Here is a 12148-nt window from a genome sequence, read left to right on the forward strand (position 1 = left end):
GAGTGCTTTTTCCTACTGTTTAATTTGGTGTTGGTGGGTTTCCAGGTTTGGTTTTTAAAACATTCTTGGGCTTCTGTAAGCCTCCAGCTCTCTCTGAGCATGTTCATATCTCCCTCTTCCTCATGTGTGATGCTATTTTAGTTATATAAGGATCAGCCCTTACCCCAAACATCACCGGTGGAATGATGTGCATCATTTATTTAAATAGCAGAACTTGAATTTTATTTGTGGCAGCAGAATTCTGGGTAGTTTATTATGTTTTGTTTTTAAGCGTTTTATTGTTTCTTATAAATCAGCTTGGGCGTTTGATGGAAGGGTACATTCATAGTTGGACCCTACTTTTTTGGACAAGTGTGCAAAGCATGATCCAGTACTCCTGTGTCGTGCAGACCACTAAAATACACATGCAGATCTAACCCCTCCCTTGCAAAACCGCACACATCCCTTAGCGGGGCTTTGCCTGTAGTCTGAGCCATAGATTAGGCTGTGACTTGGTAGTGCTGGCCTGGAGAGGCAACTAGAACTGTAGGCTGCCTCTGTGAGAGCCCAACTCCCTTCTGGGCAACCTTCCGAGGGCCACAGGCAAAAATGGATGGATGTAAATTTTACATTTATAGAGTAGGCTAGTTAATTCATGCACTCACCCACCCCTCTTTATTCTCTGCCTAAGCAAGGAAGAGGCATTATCAAGAACACATTCTAGTCAAGCAAAAGCACTTGAGGAAGGTGTGAAGTTAGACCAGTGAGGGGTATGGCCTGGAGAGTGTTCCAACAGCCTGTATGTTAGAAATGTGACGGCGCAACTCAGCTTAAAGCCTGCCAGAGGACTGCATACTACTGTGGAATGAGTAAATTTTGTTGTTATATAGCTTCAAGTTGATTACGACTTATGGCGAACCTATGAATCTTTTTTCATAGAATCATAGAATAGTAGAGTTGGAAGGGGCCTACAAGGCCATCGAGTCCAACCCCCTGCTCAATGCAGGAATCCAAATCAAAGCATTCCCGACAGATGGCTGTCCAGCTGCCTCTTGCATGCCTCCAGTGTCGGAGAGCCCACTACCTCTCCCTTCCTCCACGCCTACAGCACCCAGTATTCCCAGGCGGTCTCCCATCCAAGTACTAACCAGGCCTGACCCTGCTTAGCTTCCGAGATCAGATGAGATCGGGCTTGATCAGGGTAGTATGGCCGTAGGCAATGAGTAAATAAGAGGGATGAAAAGATCTGTCAGTTTCAGTCCTATCAGTTTCTCATTTTTCCAGTCCTAAATTCAGTGCTCTGCATTTCTGCAGCCATTTGCAATTTTTTTTAAATCCCCATGAAATTTCTCTAGCATTTTAATGCTAATTTCTCCTAATAAACACATTTTGTAGGCAATTGTGACTAATGCACACATTTTTGCAAGCACTTTGTTGTCATGTAATGCATTTTTATATCTTACTTTCACTCATATATCCATTTTGATGTACACAGTCCCTAACATATGTGTTTTTGTAAACATTGTTTGATGGGAGGAGAACTGCATTGCAAAATTCGAATGAGTGCAAATTTCTAAGGATGGTTGTGTTTCAGTTCTCATATTGTTATCGAAACTGCAAATTTGATAAATTTGCTTGAAATGCAAACCAAATAGATTTTTTGGCCCATCTCTAGTAGATAGAGAGAAGTCTTCCTAGATTCCTAGACTGTTCTGTCCACTCTAACCTAACATGACCTTACCTTCCAAGTGTAAACTGGTACTCTTAGGGGAAAGGGATCTCCATTCCTGTTTCTTCTTTGATCTCAGCCTTCCTTTGTCCTTCTTGCCAGCATTGCTCCATGAGGAGTACAGATGCAGCAGACGTGTCTTCTGCAGCATCTCCTATGTAGTTAGTCATATGACAGTCTTTATATCTAAATGTATTTCCTTCAATAAACGTAGCGGTTATTTTTCTGATACCAGAGTCTCAGCTTGATTTCTACCAAGCTAAAGTGAGAGCCAGTGTGGCGTAGTAGTTAAGGCAGCCTTTCCCAACCAGTGTGCCTCCAGATGTTGTTGGACCACAACTCCCATCAGCTTCAGCCAGCATTACCAATGGCTGAGGCTGATGAGAGTTGTGGTCCAACAACATCTGGAGGCACACTGGTTGGGAAAGGCTGAGTTAAGGTGTTGGACTACGACCTGGGAGACCTTAGTTCGAATCCCCACACAGACATGAAAACTCACTGGGTGACCTTGGGCCAGTCTGTCAGCCTCATGAAAACCCTATTCATAGGGTCGCCATAAGTCGGAATTGACTTGAAGGCAGTACATTTACATTTTTTAAAGTGTAGCTACTGCTTAGTGTTTTACTGCATGCCAGGTGTGTTTTTGCAACTGGATGCCAACCCATTACTTTTTTTGCAGGCAGCCCCCTCCTAGAGTCCTTCTGTCTCTACAGCCAATCAAGTTGCGCAATTCCCAAGTGCTCACACATGCCTTGTTGTGGGGAAGAGCGAGTCACGAGGACCTGAGAGAGAGAAGTTTACATAGGAAGGAGGGCAGACAGCTAAGCCCAGCTACTTGCTTTCTTATGATTACTGCAAGCTCAGGCTGCCAGCCAGCAGCAAACTTTGGGGGAGTGATTGGGACTTGCTTTTAAAAAAACTTGTGAAGGGAAGTATGGAGCAGTGGGTGGGTCCCTGCATGCTGAAGATGCTGCTGTCTGCCAGACAGTGCTTCCTTTCCTTTGCCCCAGGGAGGAGGTTTCTGAATGCAAGGGGGAGTTGTTCAGGGAGAGAGCGAGAGCGCTTTTGTTCAATGGGGACTTACTCCTAAGATAATGTGCCTTGGATGGAAGCCTTACAGCCCATACCTATGCATGCTTACTCAGAAATAAGGCCCACTGCATTCAGTGGGACTTACTGCTAGGTAAGTGTGAAACTCAATAGAAACTGTAGGACGATCATCAGAAACCTCTGACAATGCAGATGTAATACTACGCAACTGCTCTTTTTTTGTGGAGGAGGGGAGAACCCCACTCTAAAGCAGTAACTAGAAACCATCTCAGATTGGTACCTTACTCTTTTGGAGCAGAGAGAGAGAACGTGTATTGCACTCTCTCTCTCTCTCTCTCTCTCTCTCATTTTGTTTTATTTATTTATTAATTATTTGATTTACATCCTGCCCTTCCTCCCAGCAGGAGCCCAGGGTGGCAAACAGAAACACCAAAAACACTTTAAAACATCATACAAACAGACCTTAAAATACATTAAAACAAAACAACATTAAACAGGTGCTGCTTGTTTTTTTAAAGCCAAAAAGGGGTGATGTGTGGTTTTGTTCCAGCCCAAATCCAGGAGTTAGGAAGAGAAAGAAAAAATAAGTTGGGGGAGGGGGAAGTGTGTGTGCGTGCCCGCACACATGCAGATCTATGTAGGCAGGCGTGAGTCTGGATGTTTCTGTTGGGATGGTGGAGTTATGTTATTGTAGGTCTTTCTCCTGTTGATCTTCGGTGGGTAATGCCACTTTCAGTGCACAGTCAGGCATTGTACTTCAGATGGAGGGGGCTGAAAGTTATTGAAGATTTATAGCAGTTTCTGTTCAGATGCTCATGCTGGGATAAATTTGAATAGTTAAAAATCAAGCACTGATTCCTTTGTTGTGGTTATTTATTAATACTTCATAATAACTACAGCATTTTTTTCTTTTTTCTTTTGGAGTAAAAAGGATTTGAAATCCCCATTCAGCCATGCAGCTCATTTGGGCCCAACCTACCTCACAGGCTTGTTGTGAAGATATATAAGGAGGTGTAAAATGGCTGCAAAGGGGGACTTCATGCTTGTATCATAGGCATCAAACTTTGCTTCTGTTAACCAAAAGATGCATCTTTATAAAGGAAGAGACATGTTTTTTTCTCAACCCCCTACTCCCCCCCCGCACACCTTCAGGCTTCAACCATCTGGCATTATTGTGTGTTTAGATGCATGTATAAGTCCCAATTGTATTCAAGTGTGCTTATTCACAGGTTGGTGTGTACAAGGGGCCCTTTCACCACGAACCCTCCTCTCCCCCTTCCTCACAATAAATTCAAGGCTCCCTTACCTGGGAGTAAGTCCCATTAAACACTAGGAGACTTGCTTCTCTGAGTAGATATGTATACCATGGGGTTTTTTAACATCCACTCACACTTACTGTGTGGTAGAATCTGCAGAACTTATAAGGTGTAAAAATGGAAATGTACTGCTTTCAAGTCGATTCCGACTTATGGCGACCCTATGAATAAATAGGGTTTTCATGGTAAGCGGTATTCAGAGGGGTTTTACCATTGCCTCCCTCTGAGGCTGAGAGGCAGTGACTGGCCCAAGGTCACCCAGTGAGTTTCATGGCTGTGTGGGGATTTGAACCCTGGTCTCCCAGGTCATAGTCCAACACCTTAACCACTATACCACACTGGCTCTCATTATAAGGTGTACCTGATCTCAAATGGAGATTACAAGGAGACAGAAGCCACTAGCTAAGTGCAGGGGAGGAGGAAACAGCAGCTCTTTAGGACCACAGGGATCCCTGGTTTCCAAACAACTCACTAATCAATTGCAGAGACTGAAAGCTTATTTTTATTGAATAAAATACAATTTTATTGTATTGCCACCTTGAGTTCTTCAGGAGGAAGGGCAGCATATACATTCAATAAATAAAAATGACCTTCGAAGGTTGCATAACCTTAGAAGGGGATGTGGCTGTGAGGGGGCATTGTGTGACTATTATGAAGGGACCCTGCACGTCTAAATATGCCACTACACTACTGCTGCATGCACTTAATTCTGCTAACTACCATTAGAATCCATTGATCCTAACACTGGAGGGGTACATTTGGCCTCTATTTTGAGGTTCCCTTCCCTTGCTCTGTGGTGCAGCCAGGGCTCTAGACTCTCCTATGCCCGTCCCAATGCCTTTGCCACCTGTGGCACCTGAACCACAGATTGTTTACCCAATGCAAGAGAGTGTAGTTAAGAAACATCCTAACTTTGTTCTACACTATTAGGATTAGATCAGAGCTTGGAAAAGTTACTTTTTTTGAACTACAACTCCCATCAGCCCCAGCCAGTATGGCCACTAGATTGGGCTGATGGGAGTTGTAGTTCAAAAAAGTAACTTTTCCAAGCTCTGGATTAGATCACATTGATTTGCTTGGAAAGGAACTCAGTTATGATTCCTAAGCAGTTGGAGTATTTGCATTTTACTCTGAAAAGTTTGCTGATGATTAAGCATTTTTTAAGACTCTCTTTAATTGAATGTTCCTCTCTGGTACAAAGATAATAGAGCATAGGATGTGATACTTTTTAAGGTAGTTATCATTTTTAGAAAATTCCCTTTTTATAAGATCTTTTTTAAAAAGTCTTTAGAAACCACATTTGGCAAATGCACAACAATTTGCACATATTAAGGGAATATATGCATTTCCTTGTCTTTATTTCCAGAGGGCCTGATTGGTTATGGTTTACTTTTTTTGCTGAAAAAGTATAAAAGCTGCATTCAACATCAGGTGGGTGTTGGCTTACTTACCACATTTTTTAATTTGGCTCTGTAAACAATTCTTAGCTGCTACTCCTCTTAACAACAACAACAAAATGATCCAGATTATTGATCAAGTTAATTAGGGGTTTGGAAATGAACATAAGAAAAGCCCTGCTGGATCAGGTCAAAGGCCCATCTAGTCCAGCATCCTGGTTTCATAGGGACCAACCAGATGCCTATGGGAAGTCTTGAGTGCAGCGTCATCCTCCCCACTTGTGATTACCAGCAACTAGTATACAGAGGCATACTGCTTCCAACAGTGGGGGTAGCACATAGCCACTGATAGCTTTATCCTTCACAAATTGGTTTAATCCTCCTTTAAAGCCATTCAAGATGGTTGCCATCACTACATAATTTTATACACCTGTCATGCCCACATCCCATTGCATACTGTCTTGTAATGTTGCAACCTTTCTTCATAGTAGAGTTGATCCAAGGTTTGACAGCTCCTTGAAAGTTCAGACTAAAACCCGGAGCAGATTCCACTTCCCCACTGACATGGAGCCACCAACCACCACTGGGTTCCAGGTTTCATACACTGAATCTCAGATACCTGGGCTGGCAAGGGGCTTGGTGAGCTGCTGTCAGTCAGTGTAGGCCAAGTGTAGCCTTGAGTTCCTTGATGAAAGAATGGCACGATATCAATGTAAGAAAAAAAATTAATATGTGATGCCCTGAAGAAGATGTTGTTGGACTGCAACTCCCATCATCCTTGGCCACTGGCCATGCTGACTTGGGCTGATGATGAGAAATATGGTCCAACAACTTCTGGAGGGTACCGTGTTGGCTACCCCTGGCACAGACAGTATTGGACTAGATGGGCCGATGGACTGACTCAGTCGAAGGCAGCTTCATATGTAGTTAAAACACACACACAACACGTTCTGTCACTTAGTGTTGCCCCACCCCCTGCTCAATTTCATTGGCAGCTACTTGTGCAGGAGGGAAAGTGTTCAGCCCTATGGCATCATGTCACGTAGGTGCTTCTACTAAAAATGTTATCTAGGAGTACAGTAGCAAATGCTTATGAAACTGGTGTGTGTGTCTTAAGCACAGCTCATAAAACTGAGCCTCAGTTAACCATTCAGTGACATCACAACCTTCCATCAGCTTCTACCTTCTGAACTCAAACTGTCTTGAGCAATGCAGGAGGCCTGTTGTTGACGGGATTCATGAAGGTCAGGATGGTTTTAAACATGCTAAAATCTCAACCGTAAGAAATGTAATTATTTTGGATGTCACTCATTCTGTCTTTCCTGCTCATTCTTTTTCCACTATCCATTCTGTTTCAGTGATATATCTATCCACGAACATGACATCTTTCTCCCTGCCCCTCCCTCACTTTTTGCACAGACTGCGTTTTATGTCACCATCCTTTGGAGATAACCAAGTGACATGGCTGTTGGAAGTGGCAGAATTTTAAAATGTGCATTCTAAGGTTGCTTCCCAATATGAGAACTGACAATAAATGGATGTGTGTGGAGATCAGTGGGCATAACAAAGACAGACAGATGATATGGGATCAGAAAAGACAAGTCCTATATAGTTAAGCAGATACTGCTTTAAACACACAGAGGATGGATCGACTTTGAGATAACTGTGCCCTTGATGTGGCCTTAGTGGCAACAGAGCAGGCTACTATGGAAGAATTCATCCTTTCTGACAGGGGTGGCCAACATGATGCGCTCCAGATATTACTACACTACAACTCCCATCATCCCTCATTAGGGATACAGGAGAGATTTGATTTTGTTTGCATTTAAAGCTGAATCTCAGCATCCAGACAAGAACAAGCATTCTTCTGAGTCCCAGATTCTGCAAGACTTTATGGGTAAGCACCTGCTCTTTGAATTGCTCTACTACAGAGGAGGGGAACCTTCAGCTTGATGGTCACTAGGGATGGATGAGAAATTCCATTCAGTTCACATTTAAAGCTGACTTTATCAAATTTTCCCTTTCTGAAACTATAAGAGAACTGAAACACAGCCACAGCTTCAAAACTCACACTTATCTGAATTTTGTGATGCAGTTTGCCAACCAACCAAGGTTTACAAAAGTGCATACATTAGGGGAAAGTGTGCATAAAAGTGAATGTATTAATGAAAATAACATACAAAAATGCATTATATTAGGAGAAATTGCTTGCAAAAATGTGCTCAGTCAAAACTGCGTACAAAAATATGTTTATTAGGAGAAATTCAGACTAAAATGTTGAAGAATTTTCATGAGGATTTTTAAAAAAAAATGCACATTGCTGAAGAACTGAATTAAGGTTATAAGAATGAAAAACTGAGAGAACTGCAGCTGATGGATCCTTCCATCCCTATCCCTCATCATTGGCCATGCTAGCTGCGCCTGATGCGGGTTCTAGCCCAACAACATCTGGAGGGCACCACATTGGCTACCCCTACTCTGTAAGTGGAGATGGGAAGATCAGGATCAGGGGTTGCTTTTCTCATCATTTTATTGCCATGTTTGGGATCAAGAAAGAACCCAAGGGAAAAGTTTAGGCCAATAGGTCGCTAGCTCTCCAAGTGGTCCCTCATAAAGACTTAGAGGAGCCAATCTTTCTTTCCTGATAAAGATGTGTCAGAGTTGCTTCTGACTCCTTCCTGTTACTCTGCTGTCTGTCTCTACATTTACACAATATAGGAAATGGGCCTTTAATGTGGTGGCACCTACCCTTTGGAATTCCCTCCCATTAAATGTTAGATAGGCGCATTTCAGTTGCCCTTTTGGAGCCAACTGAAGATCTTCCTCTTTCAACAAGCCTCTTTCCCATTCTGCATCTGTGTTGTAATTGTTTTTAGATGTTTTAATTGTTTTACCACTTGTGTGTTTGCTACCCTGTGCTCCGTTGGGAGGAAGGGCAGGATATACATTTATTTATTTATTTCGTTGATTGATTGATTAAATAAAGGCAATAGGATGAACATAGATATTAGGTTGTTGGGTTATTGAATGAGTCCATAATTTCTCATTGGGCAGTATTACATTATTTATTGGAGCCTGTAGCTCATTCTATCCCCCAAATGTAGGTAGGTGACAGCATGGTAGTGCATGAAAAAAAAATCTTTGTTTATTCCAGTGAAATGCCTCTCCCATGGTTCTCATTCAAGATAGTTCCCAGCTGTTTTTTTCAGGGCTGGCCCATGACATTTTGGTGTTGGAGGTGAAATGACAAGATGCAACCCCTCTCATTCCATATAGCAGCCTTTGCCAACCTTGTGCCCTCCAGCTGTTTTGGACTACAACTCCATCTGTCACATCTTTACCTAAATGTCACTCTTTAGCTCATCATCCTGCTGTGATAAAACTACTAGCCATGAGGCAGATGGAAAGAGGGTGAGAACCAGCATTTTCTATGGAGTAGAGAGTCTTTCATCACGCTGGAGCCTGGATGTAAAACAAGTTGTCCAATTTTGAAAGAGGATTGAATAATCAGGGTGTAAGTATTCCATCATCTCTGTCTATCTGACCAGAAATGAATCAAAATTCTGCTGTGTCCCTTCCTGCCTTGAAGATCATCGCACATAGAAGCACAGCAGAGCACTTCTCCTTTTAGAAAAGTGATAGGGAGCTCTCTCCACTAAAGATAATTAAGGTTTTCCCTCTAAGGCACAGGCAGAAGTGTAGTGGCAAATTCAGAAGTGCAGGGTCCCTTCATGATAGTCACAGCCACACATCTCCCTCTTCTTGTGCTGCTGGGTTGAGAATGAAATCTTTGTTAATGTCTTTCCCCACAACAGACATCCCTAAGAGCCAATAAGCATGAAAGAGGAGAGTGTTAAGAGTCTTCTCTGTGGCTGACCTAATACCGTGGAAGACAGAAAGAAAATTCAAATGCACCTTGATAGGCTGGAGCATTTGGCTGAAAACAACAGAATGACATTCAACAGGGATAAATGCAAAGTTCTACACTTAGGAAAAAGAAACCAAATGCACAGTTATAAGATGGGGGATACTTGGCTCAGCAATACAACATGTGAAAAGGAACTTGGAATTGTCATTGATCACAAGCTGAATATGAGCCAACAGTGCAATGTGCCTGCAAAAAAGACAAATGCAATATTAGGTTGCATTTCCAAATCATGTGAAGTATTAGTTCCCCTCTATTCAGCACTGGTTAGGCCTCATCTTGAGTACTGCATCCAGTTCTGGTCTCCGCACTTCAAGAAGGATGCAGACAAACTGCAACAGTTTCAGAGGAGGGCAACAAGGATGATCAGGGGACTGGAAACAAAGCCCTATGAGGAGAGATTGAAAGAACTGGGCATGTTTAGCCTGGAGAAGAGAAGACTGAAGGGAGATATGATAGCACTCTTCAAGTACATGAAAGGTTGTCACACAGAGGAGGGCCGGGATCTTTTCTCGATCGTCCCAGAGTGCAGGACACAGAATAATGGGCTCAAGTTGCAGGAAGCCAGATTTCAACTGAACATCAGGAAAAACTTCCTAACTGTTAGAGCCATATGACAATGGAACCAATTACCTACAGTGGACTCTCCAACACTGGAGGGATTCAAGAGGCAGTTGGACAGCCATCTGTCAGGTATGCTTTGATTTGGATTCCTGCATTGAGCAGGGGATTGGACTTGATGTTCATTGTTCATTGGTGATCACTCTTGGCTGAGTAAGATTGTCTTCCAAGATAAGGTCTTTAACAGTGGGTCCATAAGTGATTGTGGAGGCCAATTCTGGATCCACACAGCCTCCCACAGTGAGGACATAGGTTTCCAGATGGAAGATGGTTGCGATGAGGATTTGTTTGACGTGCCTTCCGCTTAGCTCGTTTGTCCTGTTTGCCCTGTATTCATGCTTCTTCAAAGTCCACAGCACCTTTGATAATAGCCGACCTCCATTTGGGATGTTCATGGACCAAGACTTCCCAGTTCTCAATGTTCATGTTACATATTTTTAGATTTGCTTTAAGAACAACTTTAAACCTCTTTTGCTGTCCACCGACATTCCATTTTCCATCCTTAACTTGGGAGTAAAGTAGCTGCTTTGGAAGAAGGTGATCAGGCATTTGAACAACATGGCCCATCCAGCGAAGTTGATGTTGAAGGATCATTGTTTCAACATTGGTAGTCTTTGCTTCTTCCAAAACGCTAACATTAGTCCATCTGTCTTCCCAAGTAATTTGCAGAATTTTCTGGAGGCAGCGTTGGTGGAATCTTTCAAGTTTCGAGTGGCGTTTATAAATGGTCCATTTTTCACAGGCATGCAGTAAGGTCAGTAGTACAATGGCTTTGTAAATAAGCATTTTGGTCTCCCTGTGAATATCCCAATCCTTGAACACTCTACACTTCATTCAGGAGAATGCAGCTCTCACAGAGCTCAGACGATGTTGAATTTCAGCATTGATGTCAGCTTCTACAGAGAGATGGCTGGTAAGATAGGGGAAGTGATCAAAGTTCTCCAGCATCACACCATTAAGCTGAATTGATGGTGCTACAGAGGGACTAGTTCACACCTGTTGATGTAGCATGTTGTTGTTGTTGTTGTTATGTGCCTTCAAGCCGATTATGACTTATGGCAACCCTATGAATCAGTGACCTCCAAGAGCGTCTGTCATGAACCACCCTGTTCAGATCTTGTAAGTTTAGGTCTGTGGCTTCCTTTATGGAATCAATCCATCTCTTGTTTGGCCTTCCTCTTTTTCTACTACCGTCTGTTTTTCCCAGCATTATGGTCTTTTCCCCTCCTCTTTGGATGCACACCTTAACGTGGTGAGGGGGTTTGAGTGTGTTGAAGAAGCTGAGAGCAATGCCGTCAGGAGTCTAGACCAAGAGGCTAGACTCCTAGCAGGGGCACCCAAGGCGGAATGGTCAAAGATGAAACACCAGACTAAGATGCATCCAAACTCAGAGGAAGGCAATGGTAAACCACCTCTGAATATCTCTTACCACAAAAACCCTATGAACAGAGTATCCAAAATGCAACACGAGATAGTGCTGGAAGATGAGCTACTGGGGAAGAACAAAGGACAAGTATGAGTAGCGCTGTGACTAATGACGCAGCTGGGTCAAAGCCGAAAGGAAGCCCAGAGGCTGATGCGCACAGATGCGAAAGGAGAGTCCGGAGTTGTACAACGCACACAATAGGGACATGAAATGTGAGAAGTATTAACAAGGGAAAGTTAGAAATTGTCAAGCAAGAAATGGAACGCATCAACATTACAATACTTGGTGTGAGCGAACTAAAATGGATGGGAATGGGACATTTTCAATCAGGCAACTACAAAATATTTTATGCAGGAAATGAGAAATTAAGAAGAAATGGGGTTGCTGTAATAGTGAGAAGTGATGTAGCAAGAGCAATTAGGAGCTACAACGCAAGGTCTGAGCAAGTGATATCAATGAGATTAAATGGGAAACCTATCAACATAACCATCATCCAAGTCTATGCTCTGACGGCAAATGCAGAAGAAGAAGAATTGGAGAGATTTTACGCAGAAGTACAGGAAGAAATTGATCACACACCAAAACAGGATGTGCTGATACTCATGGGGGATTGGAATGCAAAAGTAGGGAACAGAGAAGAATTAGAAATTAGAAATTGTGGGGAAATGGGGCCTAGGAGACAGAAACTAAGCAGGAGAAATACTT

The 12148-nt window shown here is 42.8% G+C and overlaps 1 non-coding gene across 1 annotated transcript; it reads right to left on the reverse strand.

The window, feature by feature from the left end:
- Positions 1–1078: 1078 nt before the first annotated feature.
- Positions 1079–1197, reverse strand: LOC133389859 (5S ribosomal RNA). The gene has a single exon (XR_009764176.1). It is a non-coding gene; the product is annotated as a 5S ribosomal RNA (ribosomal RNA).
- Positions 1198–12148: the final 10951 nt, after the last annotated feature.

This window comes from Rhineura floridana, chromosome 7 (assembly GCF_030035675.1).
Source record: "Rhineura floridana isolate rRhiFlo1 chromosome 7, rRhiFlo1.hap2, whole genome shotgun sequence".
Classification (NCBI taxonomy): domain Eukaryota; kingdom Metazoa; phylum Chordata; class Lepidosauria; order Squamata; family Rhineuridae; genus Rhineura; species Rhineura floridana.